Consider the following 14,240-nt stretch of genomic DNA (forward strand, 5'->3'; position numbering starts at 1 on the left):
AAGTTTGCATATGATCAGATATTTGACTGTATCTGTCTGATGTTCGGAGCGCCCAAGTTTTCCTAAATGCAGTCTGGAGGGAGAGAAGCCTAAGGAGCTGTTCTCAGATTCTCTTCACTGGTATGTGTTACTGTGGTACATCAAGTGAATGACAGTTCTGCCTGCTGATCTTTCAACTTCAGAAGATGGCTGCTGAAATTCGAATAAAGGTTGGTGGGGGTAATATTTTTGTATTTTCTGTGTGTTAGGCGAGATGTATTTACCCCTCCTGTCGGAGGACCAAGAACAAGTGACGCTGCATCATACGCGCCTTGTTGTTTTGAAGCATTCTGATTCTCTTGCGTGCTACATTTATATTGTACTGTACTTTACTCTTCTGCTTGTAGCGCTTGTTTGGCGCTGTTGGCGATCCTAGTACGACTTGCAGGACAGTGTTTTATAAGAAGTGACTTGGACACTGGTGTCCGTGTGGCAGAGCGGTGCTGACAGTTGTTGCTGTTCAAACGGAGCTTTGAAGAGCTGGGCGGGGCCTTGGCGCACGCCTCGAGTCCTCAGGACGATGTCGTAATAAATATACAGGAATTCGCGGTGTCTGATGTCCGGCGTGCAGATCTCTCTGCATCCGTGTGAATAGCATTGATTGATACAACTCCGTTGGCACATTTAAAAAAAAAAATGTGCTGTTCTAGTCTCTGTATCTAACATGCATTATTTTTATTATTAATTTTTTGTTCTGCTGTGTCTTGCTTGTTCATTCAGTTAAATTGCAGAAAATATCGTTATAGAATATTTATATTCATATTGTAGTGACGCAAGAAACATTTCAAAACGTCTAGAACAAACACAATAAGGATACTTGTCTGAATTCTGAAAATTTAGTTTGTGATTGTCTCTGTTATGACTAATTGATTCCAGTGCAGTTACGTCCATAATATTGTTATACTGCCCACCCTTAGTTTGGGCAGTTTTGTTTTGTATTGAGGTAAAATATATTCACAGTTTCAAACTCTAGGTTTCAGGGGACTTTGAATCTTTATATCTTTGCATTTATTTTATGCTTAATTTCCTTATACAATGGTACTTCAGGTGCTGATATGTATATCTATATTTTATCTCTGTATCTGTGTCCATCCAGATATATGTACAGCATAAATGCTATTTTGTTTCTAATAAAAAAATGAAACACTGTTTATGTTAAACATTCTTGATTTCAGTCTGGCATCTTATTTTTATAGCTTTTGTGTTGTCAGTGAAGCAGTGCATGGGTTGAATGTTTCGGCTGAAGATACATTTTCTGAACCACTTGTCCCGTTCGGGGTTGCAGGGAGCCGGAGCCTAACCCGGCATCACAGGGCGTAGGGCTGGAGAGGGAGGGGCACACCCAGGACGGAACACCGGGCTGTCGCAAGGCACCCCAAGTGGGACTTGAACTCGAGACCCACCAGAGAGCAGGACCTGGTCCAACCCACTGCACCATGCCCCCCTTCAACCGCAAATACATAATTTTAATTTTGAGTAGTTTTCAGCATTTATTTATCTAGCATTTGAATTCTTCTGTAAACCTTTTTAGTCACTGGGCAGATATATACATATACAGTACTATGCAAAAGTTTTAGGTACTTAGGGAAAAAAAGCTGTAAAGTGAGAATGCTTCCAAAAAATAATGTTCTTAATTAATAAACTTCCTACAAACCATCCATCATCAACAAGAGCTTGGCGTGGCAGGCATGGCCGCGTTCTGCTTTCTGGGGGGTCTGGGGTTGAAGTCCTGTTTGGGCTGCATTGCAATGGAATGGTGTGTCCCCTCCCCCTCCAGCCTTGTGCCCTGTGTTGCTGGGTAAGGCTCTGGTTTGCTGTGATCCTGCTTGGGATAAGTGGTTTCAGACTCTGTGTGTGTGTGTGTGTGTGTGTGTGTGTGTGTGTGTGTGTGTGTGTGTGTGTGTGTGTACTTTCTTTCTTTAACGACCTACAAAACCCTTACTGTAATACTGTAACTTTTTGCAAAAGGAATGCTTGGAAATCTAAAATATGTTCTTTCCCATTGAAACTAATCCAGAAGGCATTAAAAACTGTCTAAAACAAATATTTTTGTGAAACATCTAAGTGCCTAAGACTTTTGCACAGTACTGTATTTACCTGCATAGCTCACAGTTTGCTTCCAGAGCTTCTACAGTTGGTGGGGGCCTGTGATTATTTTCACTAAAGCAGGAAGAAGGAGAGTTGATGAAATTAGAATGAAGCAGCTAAATTATTACTACACTAATTGTATCACCACACTAGAGGGTGCTTATGTGTATATACAATGCAGTTGGTAATTTTTTTTTTTAAGTGTTCAAAACCTGCTATGTATCTCCTTGCCAAAAGCATTATGATGCAAAATATCATGAAGTGCAAGGGATGGAGGGATTTATTAAGGATAATATTATATTTAAAAGATAGCATAGTCATGGCACTGCGAGTGCAGAGCTCACTGCAGTGGGCCCACAGGGATACACATGAATCATGTGTCTCAGGCACAGTGTGGACTGGCGAAGATGCAAAAATATTTCCTTGTTTATATTTGCTTGTGGCTGTGACGAACAATCATCCCGTAGTCCACAGGATGCCAGAGGTCTGCCGGATCTTTCATTGCAGGCTGCCACTAATTCGCTTCCATTAGGAAATTCTCAGGGGGCGCCGTCGAAGGAAGCGGCACGGGTTGCTGCTTGCCCTGCATTTCTGCACAACTAGCTCACACTGCCAAACTCCAGGTGTTCATCCTTCCACATGCTATGCAGGTTCTACCAGCCCTAAATAATGAACCACACCTTGGGATCACACGCAGGTGGCTCAAAGTGTGTCACATGCTACAGCAGGAATAAAAGGCAGTATCAGACACTAAAAGGGAGTGGGAACAAAAAAGACAGACATAAAGCGATCAGAGTTTTCCCAGTTACGCCGCAAGGATCAATACATCTCTGAGGGACATGCTGAATGTACCCTTCGGACAGGAGCCCTAATAGACAGGGCTAAGATAAGAAGTCAAGTTTAAGGAAACAAAGACCCGAGCTGGTTGAGCCACTTCAGTGCATACTACGTTTTAGAAGTGAATAAGAAATATGTGGCAGACATGATCTGCCAGAAGTCATCTGTGGGTTTTAGGCCTTATCTTCAGCTTACGATAATACTAAAGAGTAACTTGCGGTTATAAAGCTGATGAACTGGGAATACATACACTCACTTAACACTTTATTAAGAACACCTGTGCACCTGTTTATTCATGCAAATATCTCACCAGCCAATCATGTGACAGCTGCGCAAATTCATAAAATCATGCAAATAAAGGTCAGGAGCATCACATGAAACACCAGAATGAGGAAAAAGATGATCTCAGTGATTTTGCCCATGGCATGATTGTTGGTGCCAGATGGGCTGCTTTGAGTATTTCTGTAACTGCTGATCTCTTGGGATTTTCACTCACAAAATTCTCTAGAGTATACTGAGAATGGTGTGAAAAACAAAACATCCAGTGAGCTGCAGTTCTGTCAATGGAAATGCCTTGTTGATGAAAAAGGTCAGAGGAGAATGGCTGGGGGGGTTAGCTGGGAGCAGTTCCATTGATGCTCCTTTTATGGACAGTTGAAAACTGGAGAAACAGAGCCTGGTCTAATGAATCTTGATTTCTGCTGAGACAGATGGTAGGGTCAGAATCTGGCATCAACAACATGAATACATAGACCCAACTTGCCTTGTGGACAGTTGGGCAGCAGGGAACTTCAGAGATAAAGCAACCGCACAGACTTGGGGTTCACCTTGCACTCAGCGTCTGCAGTCTCTACATCAGCTCCATAGATGGAGGCCCCATTGAGTCTGGGTTAGCAAAGAAGCAGACTATGTCTCCCTGCAGGTAGGGCTGTCTCACACAGAGGAAATTTTGTTTTGTTTAATCAAGTCCCCTTACAATGCGGCAATTGTAGGATATCTATGGTTGGTTGTCTACGACCCAGTATTTGCATGGAGCACGGGCTGAAATTATTAGATATCTAAGGCAGGTGTGTTTATATCCTGAATTGTATACGTCTGAAATTCTCTCAGATTATTAGACTTTGTATCATCCAGTGGAAGAAGAGAAAATATCCTGGTGTTTGCACAAACTTGTTGTGGCACAGGAATTGGGCATAAGCTAGATGTATCAGGATCCTCATCAGTAGCTAAAAAGTGTTTTTAAAGGCTACAGCTGACCAGATAAATCACCTATTTAGATTTCTGGACAACTGACAACATCAGACTTGAACTGACTTGATTTCACTGCTTGAGCTTTGAACAGAGACCCTATAAACTAATGGCTTTGCTGGTTTCTCTTTTCACTTCGATTTTTTCAGTTTTTCCCCTTGGCAAATAGGACTAAGGCTATGTATCCAGGGATTATGTGCATTAGCTTTCTTTTGCACACATGTCGGGGGGTGCGGTGGCGCAGTAGGTTTGACCGGGTCCTGCTCTCTACTGGGTCTGGGGTTCGAGTCCTGCTTGGGGTGCCTTGCGATGGACTGGTGTCCTGTCCTGGGTGTGTCCCCTCTCCCTCCAGCCCTATGCCCTGAGCTGCCGGGTTAGGCTCCAGTTCCCTGCGACCCTGTATGGGACAAGCGGTTCAGAAAATGTGTGTGTGCGTGTGCGCACATGTCCATGTACACACACACACATGCATGTGTACAGTATGCCCCTTCCTCTTCTACCACCTGGGAATGTTTCCCTTGATATTTTAATCCTCTAATCTTCCAGAGACGATGAAGGATGGGCCTGGGATAGATGCATTCTTTGAACTGATTAAAGAACAGTAGAAAATCTGACTGATGCCTCTTTAAATTCAGTAGTTTGAAAAGATACAGGCTTTAATGTAATGATAGTACACATAGCCAGAAGCCCCACAAATAGAAAATGTTTGGTGTGTTTAGGCCAAATGATGAGGATTATTTTTCTTTTTTTGTTATTTGTCTCACACCTTGGCAGTGGCAGTTGGCTGAAGGTGGTTTATAGTTGCAAAGGTGTGTAATGAATTAGAATTAGGCAGAGGAGCCTGAGTAGAACTGTATTTGTTACTAGCTGTCTCACAGTCATACATTTTATTTTTCATTAATCCCAGCTTGATGCTAGCACAGCTGTCATTAATGCTAAAAAAAATGCATGCCATCCTGTAGATTAATGACCATAACTTTTCTCATTTCAATGGGTTAATTAGTTTTTTCTTTGACTCTGCAATCGTTTGCTGCAACACATCACTAGGTTATTAATCTCAGATTCCATTATCCATTAGCTTTGATACTAGCATCATTGTTAACCTATTTCTTTTAACTTATTGCTTTCAAAGGAAAGAAGCAGATACTGCTCTTTTGATTATTTTTTCATTACTCTGATATTATTGATAGCCAGTAGGTGACAGGAGGATTAACTACAGTGGTTATAGGTAATTAATGAATGAGTGAACGCTTGTTAGCTCTGCTTTCTCTGTTGGGCCATTCTTGTTTTAATTGCATGGTGAAATTGTACACCAATGCGGCCAGTGGATTGGCAGGCCTTGCAGAAAAATTTCAGCTTGTCTCTCCAATGCTTCTGGAAAACTGTGTTACCAGAGTAAAACTGTCCTAAGTACACCGGCATGAATAAAGGCTTTGGATGACAGTATCTTTGCAATACAATTTCCGCTAGTCTCTGATGCACAGTTACCAACTGCAGTAACATTGCTAAACTGTCCTGAATGTGTTCAATGAAATCACCTTTCAGGGTGAATTTAAGAAAACGGCAGAAGTGTCATGACAGCCCTCCGGAAAGAGTGATGGACACAAGTGCGGGCTTGAATTTATTTGAAGGACTGGGCACAAGAAAGGTCAAGGGTCATTCAGAGGTCGGTCGATTTGCAAAAGTCTGTGTGGGGAAGAGGCAATATTCGTAGTTCAGGAACAATCTGAGGCAAGCAACCAACAAGACACAAACAAGGAACAAAGGTAAGAGCACTACAGATTTTCATTAGAGGTTCCACGATGAGGTGCTTCTGGGTTGCCCTTTTAAACTGTGCGTCCTGGACTGGACACAGGTGTCACCGATCAGCCGCTGGACGAGGGCATGACAAGAAGTGGGAGTTTGTGTGATGGAGTTTAACTTAACTCAATGCTGTTTTTTTTTTTTTTTTAACTGCTAACTTTGAGGCTTCATGAATTTTTCTTCCTTATATGCTCTTTCAGTGCTGTGGAAATAAGGTTCCAAATTAATTCAGCTTGTACAAAAACTGTTTTTTCTGGGTCATAGTCACTAATACACTTGCTGCTGCTCCTCAGCTGGTGAATGATGTGAACTTTCAAAGCAAGGAAAATGTTCGTTCAAATTTGTTGCTGGGAGAGAGGTAATTTTCTCAATTCAGTAATGTCAAAACCATTGTCATCAGTTTGAGACTTAAACCAGTGTGATTGTTTTTTCTTGGTGAGTTCCCCAAGGACAAAGCATTTGTCATATTGTCAAATTCAAATAAATATAAACAAAAACAATGTAGCTAGTGGCTGCCCAAATTAACCAAAGGTACATGAATAGTTCACTGCATTTATCTCATCTTCAAAAGTATAATATTCTTAAGAATAAGTTTAGTTGCAATAAACTTTTGTGCTATATTTCACCCAGTCACCCACCCATTTATCAATTACAGAAAGAATTAGATGCTGCCATAATTTTTTACAGTAACTATAGCACCTCACTCCACTTATGACCCCCAATTCCAAAAAAAGTTGGGACAGTATGGAAAATAAAAACAAAATGGAGTCATTTGTAAATTTACTTGTTTTGAGCAGTATTAAGACAAGGTATTTCATGGGCTGTGCTGAGATGCCAGTGTTCTGCCAACATTTTGTCTACTTTCGGAAAACATTTCTACAGTCTGTTCAGTTGTATGCAGACAGCTGCAGTCTAACATAATTGAATCTGTTCGCTGAGTTAATTTCCACCATTTGTATTGACTTAAGAATTTCTCAGGGCTTGATCCTGTTACAATACAATTTGCAAGGATACTTTCAAGGAATCAAAGGAGGCTTTTTGTTACAAAATATTGAACAATGACACAGAGCAGTCCCGATACAAGTGTGTTTATTTACTTATTTGTATTATGTCTCTGATCCTTTGTTCAGCACTCTGTATCACTGTAGGAAAATAAATTTAAATTGAATATAACTCAGCATCAGCATCTTGGTTCTCTGTGCCATATCCCTATAGCATTGCAACAGATAAACCAGTCTTGGTTATTACTCTTATGAGATTACATTTCCTAGGACTTTACTAAACAGGTGTTGAAATATTCTGCCTCCATTTATAATTAGCTTTTTTGCTGGCAGGACATTGTTACTTAGCCGCCCTATTTACATAAGTCACAACAGTGGTGTTCCTTGCTGTTGTACCTGACTCAACATCAAAAGGCAACCGAGCTGTGTAATTACTTTTAACTTTAATTAGCACAGTGCTGCTTTGCTAATTGATTAACATTTTTCTCACAATGTGTTTACAACACAAAGGCAGATGGGCTTTTTTTCTGAGTGGCAATCCAAGCACATTCTGAAGAAATTATAAAGTCAGCCATAATACTATGATAAAGTGTTGTCCAGCAATGCTACATTCTTACCTGCTACTGGAGTATTTATCTAATTTCACATCTTTACAAATGCATGCTTTAATCACAGGGGACTCCATATACCCTTCTTACAAAACAGTTCCAGATTACATTCAAGGTGAAATGCATTGCCCACCAGCTGGATAATGAAACACACACACACACACACACACACACACACACACTTTCAGAACCGCTTGTCCCATACGGGGTCACAGGGAACCGGAGCCTACCCGGCAACACAGGGCGTAAGGCCGGAGGGGGAGGGGACACACCCAGGACGGGACACCAGTCCGTCACAAGGCACCCCAAGCAGGACTCGAACCCCAGACCCACCGGACAGCAGGACCGTGGTCCAACCCACTGCGCCACCGCACCCCCTAATGAAATATCATTGAATATTAAAGACAAAAATAGTTGTTAACAGCATGATCCAAGGGAGGAAATCACTAAGTGTCACGTCCCCTGCAGCTGGCACATCAGTGACACCTGCCGTTTCCTAATGGGAACGGCAATAAAGAGGGAATCCGAAGAAGCCCAGATGCTGAACCTTGTTTTGCCTCCTTTGTTTACCCTTGAGCTGTGCCACTGAACGTATTCCGACATCGACCTTTGCCTGTGTATTCCCAACCACGTTCTTTGCCTAGCCCTCTGTACTAGGTTTACTGATCGCCTGACCCATGCCTGTCCCTCGACTTTGCTTTATTAAGCATCGGTGTATGACAACTCTGCGCTTGAGTCCGTCCTTGCTAAGCACAACCATGACACTAAGACTCAGGACAATCATAAAAATATTTAAAATGGTCATATAAAAACTATATTATTGTCTGGGTGAGAAGCATTACAGTTTTTCCTCAATCATTTTCACACATTTCTCCAAATGAATGTAATTGCTCTCAAAACAATTACCACAGCCAGCTAAACACACTCTTACCTTGATCAAGCAGTTTAATTCCACTGCATAAAGTACTGCCTTTTCTTCTACTAATGCATTTACTAAAATTAAAGACCATCAAATGTACAGTTGTGTGGTCTATTGATTGTATAATGCAGTCTGATGTACACACACAAATACATGAATGCAAATACACATTTATTGTGAAGTTCTCTGCTGAGGAGTTCTGTATAACAGAAGCTACTGCCTCAACATCTTCACAGGCCTCTTCCATTGCTTGAAGGAGACTGTAAGGGTTGCAATCATACACTTTCCATCTCCAACAAGAGAAGAACTCCTCAACTGAATTCAGGAAAGGAGAATATGGTGGAAGGAACACCATCCTGAAATGTGGGTGATGCTCAAACCACTCCCGCACCAGCGCCGAACGGTGGAATGGCACATTGTCCCAAACTACAAAATCTCAATCCATTTGCTTCTGGTCAACCTGCAGGAAGAGGATTTCAATGAGGGAGTTCAAAAAAAATTTGTATCCTTTCGGTGTTGTATGGCCCCAAGACAGCATTGTGTGCCAGAACACCAGTAGCTGAAATTGCGGCAGACATGGTGATGTTGCCTCCCTGCTGTCCAGGGACACTGACTGTAGCACGATGGCCAATCACATTCCTTCCTCTTCTTTTTTTGTTAAGATTGAATCCAGCTTCATCAATATACAGGTACTCAAAATGAGTAGCACTGATATCCAACTCCAAAATCCTCTAGAGTGAAAACACAAGGTACAATAAGTTAGTTTTTTAATGTAATGCCATTGATTGCAAAGTTTATACTGCAACTGTTGCAGAACAGTCTGGGTTCCCCCTTTGACACAGCACTATGCCCAGCGACACTAGAATTTTTCCACTTACAGTGGAATAGTATATAGACAATATCTTTGTATTTATGGTAAAAGTGCAGTAATTGTGTGGCTTACATGTACTTGAACAAACTGCAATCGGAAGTCCTTCACCCTGATAGAGTTCCTCTCAAAAGGCACTTTGTATATCTGCTTCATCCAGATGGCATTTCTTACAAAACGATCAGTTGTGGCAAGACTGCATTGAATATTCTGGAATACTTGGTTATCCTGTATTATTCAAGTCATTCAGGTTCCTGGGCACCACCATCTCACAGGACCTGAAGTGGGAGTTCACATAGACTCCATTGTGAAGAAGGCCCAGCAGAGGTTGTACTTCCTTTGCCAGCTGAGGAAGTTCAACCTGCCACAGGAGCTACTGATGCAATTCAACTCCGCAGTCATCCAGTCTGTCCTCTATAACTGTCTGGTTCAGCTCAGCTATGAAATCAGACATCAGAAGATTACAGCAGATAATTTGGACTGCTGGAAGAATCATCGGCACATCCCCCTCAGTTCTCCAAGAATTGCACTCGTCCAGAGTCAGTAAAAGGGCTAGCAAAATCATTCTAGACCCCTCACATCCAGGCCACTTCCTCTTCAAACCATTGCCATCTGGCCGGCGCTACAGAGCACTGAGCACTAGGACAGCCAGGCACAAGAAAAGTTTCTTTCCTCAGGCCATCTACCTCATGAACAGCTAAACCCCCCCAGAGAGTAAACCAGTGCAATACACAACACTATTTATAATTATAAATATTTATCACATCACATCTCTTACTCACATTCCCTTGCATTTGTGTAGAACATACCTGTACATACATACATACAATGTCTAGTGACTATTTTTGTATATTGTGTACTTTATATTTTTTTATCCTTTATTCACATATTCTATCTTCTCATCTGTGTCTTGTCACTGTCATTCTGTCTGTGCTGTGGAAGTTGTCACCAAGACAAATTCCTTGTATGTGTGAACATGCTTGGCAATAAAGCTCATTCTGATTCTTCTTTGCTTTGAGGTGGATGGTGTTCTGGACCACCATGTCAACAATGGCATGCTCTTGTTCAATTGAAAAGAGTCTTGTTTGTCCACCTGAATGTTGTCAAACTTCCATTCTGACAAATGCCTGGATGAGTTCAAACATTTATAGTACAGAACTAGAGTACTAGAGTCTAACCATAGCAGTACAATGGTATGGTTACTTACCAGTTTTCACTCTGGAATGTGAGGATAATTGAAGTCATTGTGGATCTGTTTATGTTGGGCTGAACACTCTGCCCAGCTTCTCTGAAGAGACCATGATTTATGACAGTCAATTAGGATGGCCCTCATTTCATTTAAAACCCATCTTTACCCAATCCTTCTGCCTTTCCTCCTTCCTCTTCCACCCTGCTGTCCCCTTCATCTTTGCCCATGTCTTGTTACATCTTCTTCTCTTGCTCTTTCCACTACACCATTGCCATCCACACTACCCATCTCTTCTCCTTCTACTCCTCTCCCTTCTCCTCTTCCTACATCCTTACCTCCTCTCCCCTCATTTCCCTCTACTTCTTCCACTCTTCATCTTCCTCTACCCTCTCCACCACTTCTCACTCTTACATGTCTTCCTTTTCCCCTTCTCGTTCTTATTCTTTTCCCCTTTTATAGATGTAGAAATTGTGATAACTGTGTAATCAATTTGGAAATTTGCATTTCCTGTTCTGTGTGTATTACTCAATCAGCAGATATCAATTTGGGGCTCATTGAGAACATACCATGTGTAACTGAGCATTGAACAAATTGAACAAAAGTCTTGCTAGTTGTGTTGAGCGAAATGGTACATAAATGTTTTTGATTTGTGTTAAACCAATGAAAGACATGTAATTGCTTTTTTCCTCATGTATTACTGTTCTGGTTGGCTGTATGAACTGTTGTGCTAACGTTGCAGAATTTTGTGCACAGTGTTTTGGGAGATGTATGCATGTCATTTGAAAGTAGTATCAGATAGACAAGAACTTACAATCTATTTAGGACAATGAATGAAGTATTCAGATGGCTGTGTTAATTGCTTTGAGAGCAGTGACTGGAGTTTGGAGTAATGTATCAAATCGATCGAGAAAATCTGTAATTGTAGGGATGGTGATAATTGTGTAATCAATTAGGAAATTTGCATTTCTTGTGTGTATTACTAAATTAGCAGATATCAATTTGGGGCTCATTGAGAACATACCATGTGTAACTGAGCATTGAACAGGAATTTGGAGTAATGTGCCAAATCGATTGAGAAAAACTGTAATACTCCATACACAAGTTTCATTGCACATTTTCTGAACCGCTTGTCCCATACGGGGTCGCGGGGAGCCAGAGCCTAACCCGGCAACACAGGGCGTAAGGCTGGAGAGAGAGGGGACACACTTCACATGAACAGCGGTCAGAGGATTTTTTCCATTTATCACAAATTAAAGCAATCACTAAAACCTGGATTATTCTAGTACTGGAATAATGTTTGGATTACAGGTTGAGATGAGGGCCGTTTGCTATCGAAGGCTCAACTCATCACAACAAATTGCACTTCAGCAAGGGAGCTTGAAATTAGTAATTGGAGTATAGTTATACATAATTGATGTCTGCACTTACTGGGTTTTGCCACTCTGAGAGATTTTTGAAGGAGTGCTATATAGTTTTGGACCTCATCAATAATAGGCAGCGAGATGGTACAACAATAAAAATATCAGCATGACATCTAAGAACGGTGTTCACAAAATGATTTACATTTTACAGGGGCAAATTTGTTTAGCCAGATTTGAAAGATGCACATTTGCAACACAAGTCCATTAAGACCATAAAATGTAGTGATCCCATAACTCGTAACTGCATTCAGACAAGTTCCCAATCTGTCTGAAGAGGAGTAGATCATCAGGGAGATAAACCACTGTAGTAACAAGCAAGCCTAATTTGTCCCCCAGTTTTTCTCTATTTTCTCTACTCCTTTCAGTATTATTTCTTTTTTTTCATTTTGTAAAATACCTGTCAACGGATACACCCATCCAAGCTCACATATCCAACACATGTAAATATGTGATGGATATGTGAGCTGTGTACTGTAAAACCACAAAATCTCATTATTTATGTAGCCATAAACATATACTGCTGCATACAGGTGTGGTACAGAGGAAACAATGGCTTTGGTAAAAGGTTAGCATTAGGGGATGTGGTAAGGTTCTAATTCTTTCCACCAGCACAAGGACAGAGGAAAAATGAATGAGGCAGACCTTTCTTATGAGGTAAATGGGTGTCAAGAGCACTGAGAAATAGGAGCAATTTGAATAATGATTGTATAGATGTCCCGGCTCTCTGGGTACATGAATCATCTTCCTGAGTTTCTCCAGAGACAGAGTGCAGTGTTACTAGAGCACCTAAGGACAAATTTTGAGAGGCACAATCCTTTGTGCAAAAACATCTAATACTGTCAGCTTATCACTGCATGCCACAGTGCATTTCTTCTTCATTTTGTTAGCCTTAAAACAGGCTATAAATTGAAACTGCTGTGCCGTATGTCACAAACAGATGCCTATTCTGATTTTGCTGAATTACTTCTGTGCACTTCATGTGGTGATATTATTTACATATTGAAAACACCTCTGGTCTTGAGATTGTCCTTTACTAGACTGTGTGTGGCTAACAGTATGCAAATTGCATTGTAGCCATTAAGTATAAGTAGTGGCATTAAGCATAACCAGAAACGCAAGCAAATTAAAAAAAGTCAATTTGGAGATGGATGAATGTCCCTTTTTACACAGATCAGGGCGAAAACTGCCTAGCTAAGTCATCTGCATCGCACCATGCAGTGTTTGGCACAAAGAGCCAGAGATTCTGAAGCTAATTTGACTCCATCTTCAAAGAGATATTAACATAGCATCGGGATTCATTTTATCTTTCTTTAACATTAAGGACGCCAGGCCCCTATTGAAATTCAGTGAAAACAGTCTAAAAATATCAGAATTACAAAAGAAAAATGGGTCAAGGATAGGCATAGGGAGGCTGTGTGTGGGGAGGATGGTATGTTGGGCAAGAATAGGCAAAGTTACCTGCATATGGTAAAAAATCTGCATGACCAAAGCAAAGGTAGTTGATCGTCAGCTAAGAACCAGATGCAGAAATACTGGCTATAGCTAGGAGACCCATCAAAGTGTTCTGCAAAAGTGCAAAGACTTGAGAAATGCTTATAACTGATAAATTTAAGTTTTCAGAGCTCTGCCCTTCAGGCATGTAACATAAGCAAACTCTCTGCGCAAGTTGCCAGTTCATTCTTTTCAGGTGGAGACTGCTGCTATATGCATTTATTTATTCAGCTAACAATTTTCCCCGAAGTGATTTATAATGTTATTTAGAGTGATTTAACTCTTTAGACAGCTGGATAGCTTTCAGGGTAAGTACTGCAATCAAGGATATTTCAGCAGGAACAAGGTGTCAAACCCAAGTCCTTCAAATCCCATAGGGAAACTCTAACCACTATGTTACCTGTGGTCCATGATTAGTTATTTGTTTAGTTATTCATTTAGTGATCTATTCCATCAAAGCATCTTGTAGTGTTAAATTACATACAAATTGCCTGCATAAATATTTTTCAGGTAAAGGGTACTATACAAGAGGTGGAATTGAATCCTGAATCCTTTGAATGCAAGGAGGCAGTTGTAACCACTCCCTCAACAGCTGTCCATCATATGCACATCTTTCATGTTTTGGTGTCAGCTTTTTCATTTATGCCAGAATACACACTTTAATGGTGTGCCACTTTAGAACTATATCCATTTTTTCCTTGTTTTATTTATTTTTTTATTTATTTATT

General features: G+C 40.9%; 1 protein-coding gene across 4 annotated transcripts in view; it reads left to right on the top strand.

Annotated features, from left to right (window-relative positions):
- rtn4r (reticulon 4 receptor) overlaps positions 1-14,240 on the top strand; it is an 86,517-nt gene that overhangs the window by 946 nt on the left and 71,331 nt on the right. The window contains exon 1 of one of the 4 annotated variants that reach the window (XM_029256656.1): positions 170-209. The exons of the other annotated variants lie outside the window; for them this stretch is intronic. The gene's annotated coding sequence lies outside the window, so the exon portion shown is untranslated. Of the gene's footprint in view, positions 1-169; positions 210-14,240 lie in introns of those variants that run through there. 4 annotated transcript variants of the gene reach the window in all.

This window comes from Scleropages formosus, chromosome 12, assembly GCF_900964775.1.
Source record: "Scleropages formosus chromosome 12, fSclFor1.1, whole genome shotgun sequence".
NCBI lineage: Eukaryota > Metazoa > Chordata > Actinopteri > Osteoglossiformes > Osteoglossidae > Scleropages > Scleropages formosus.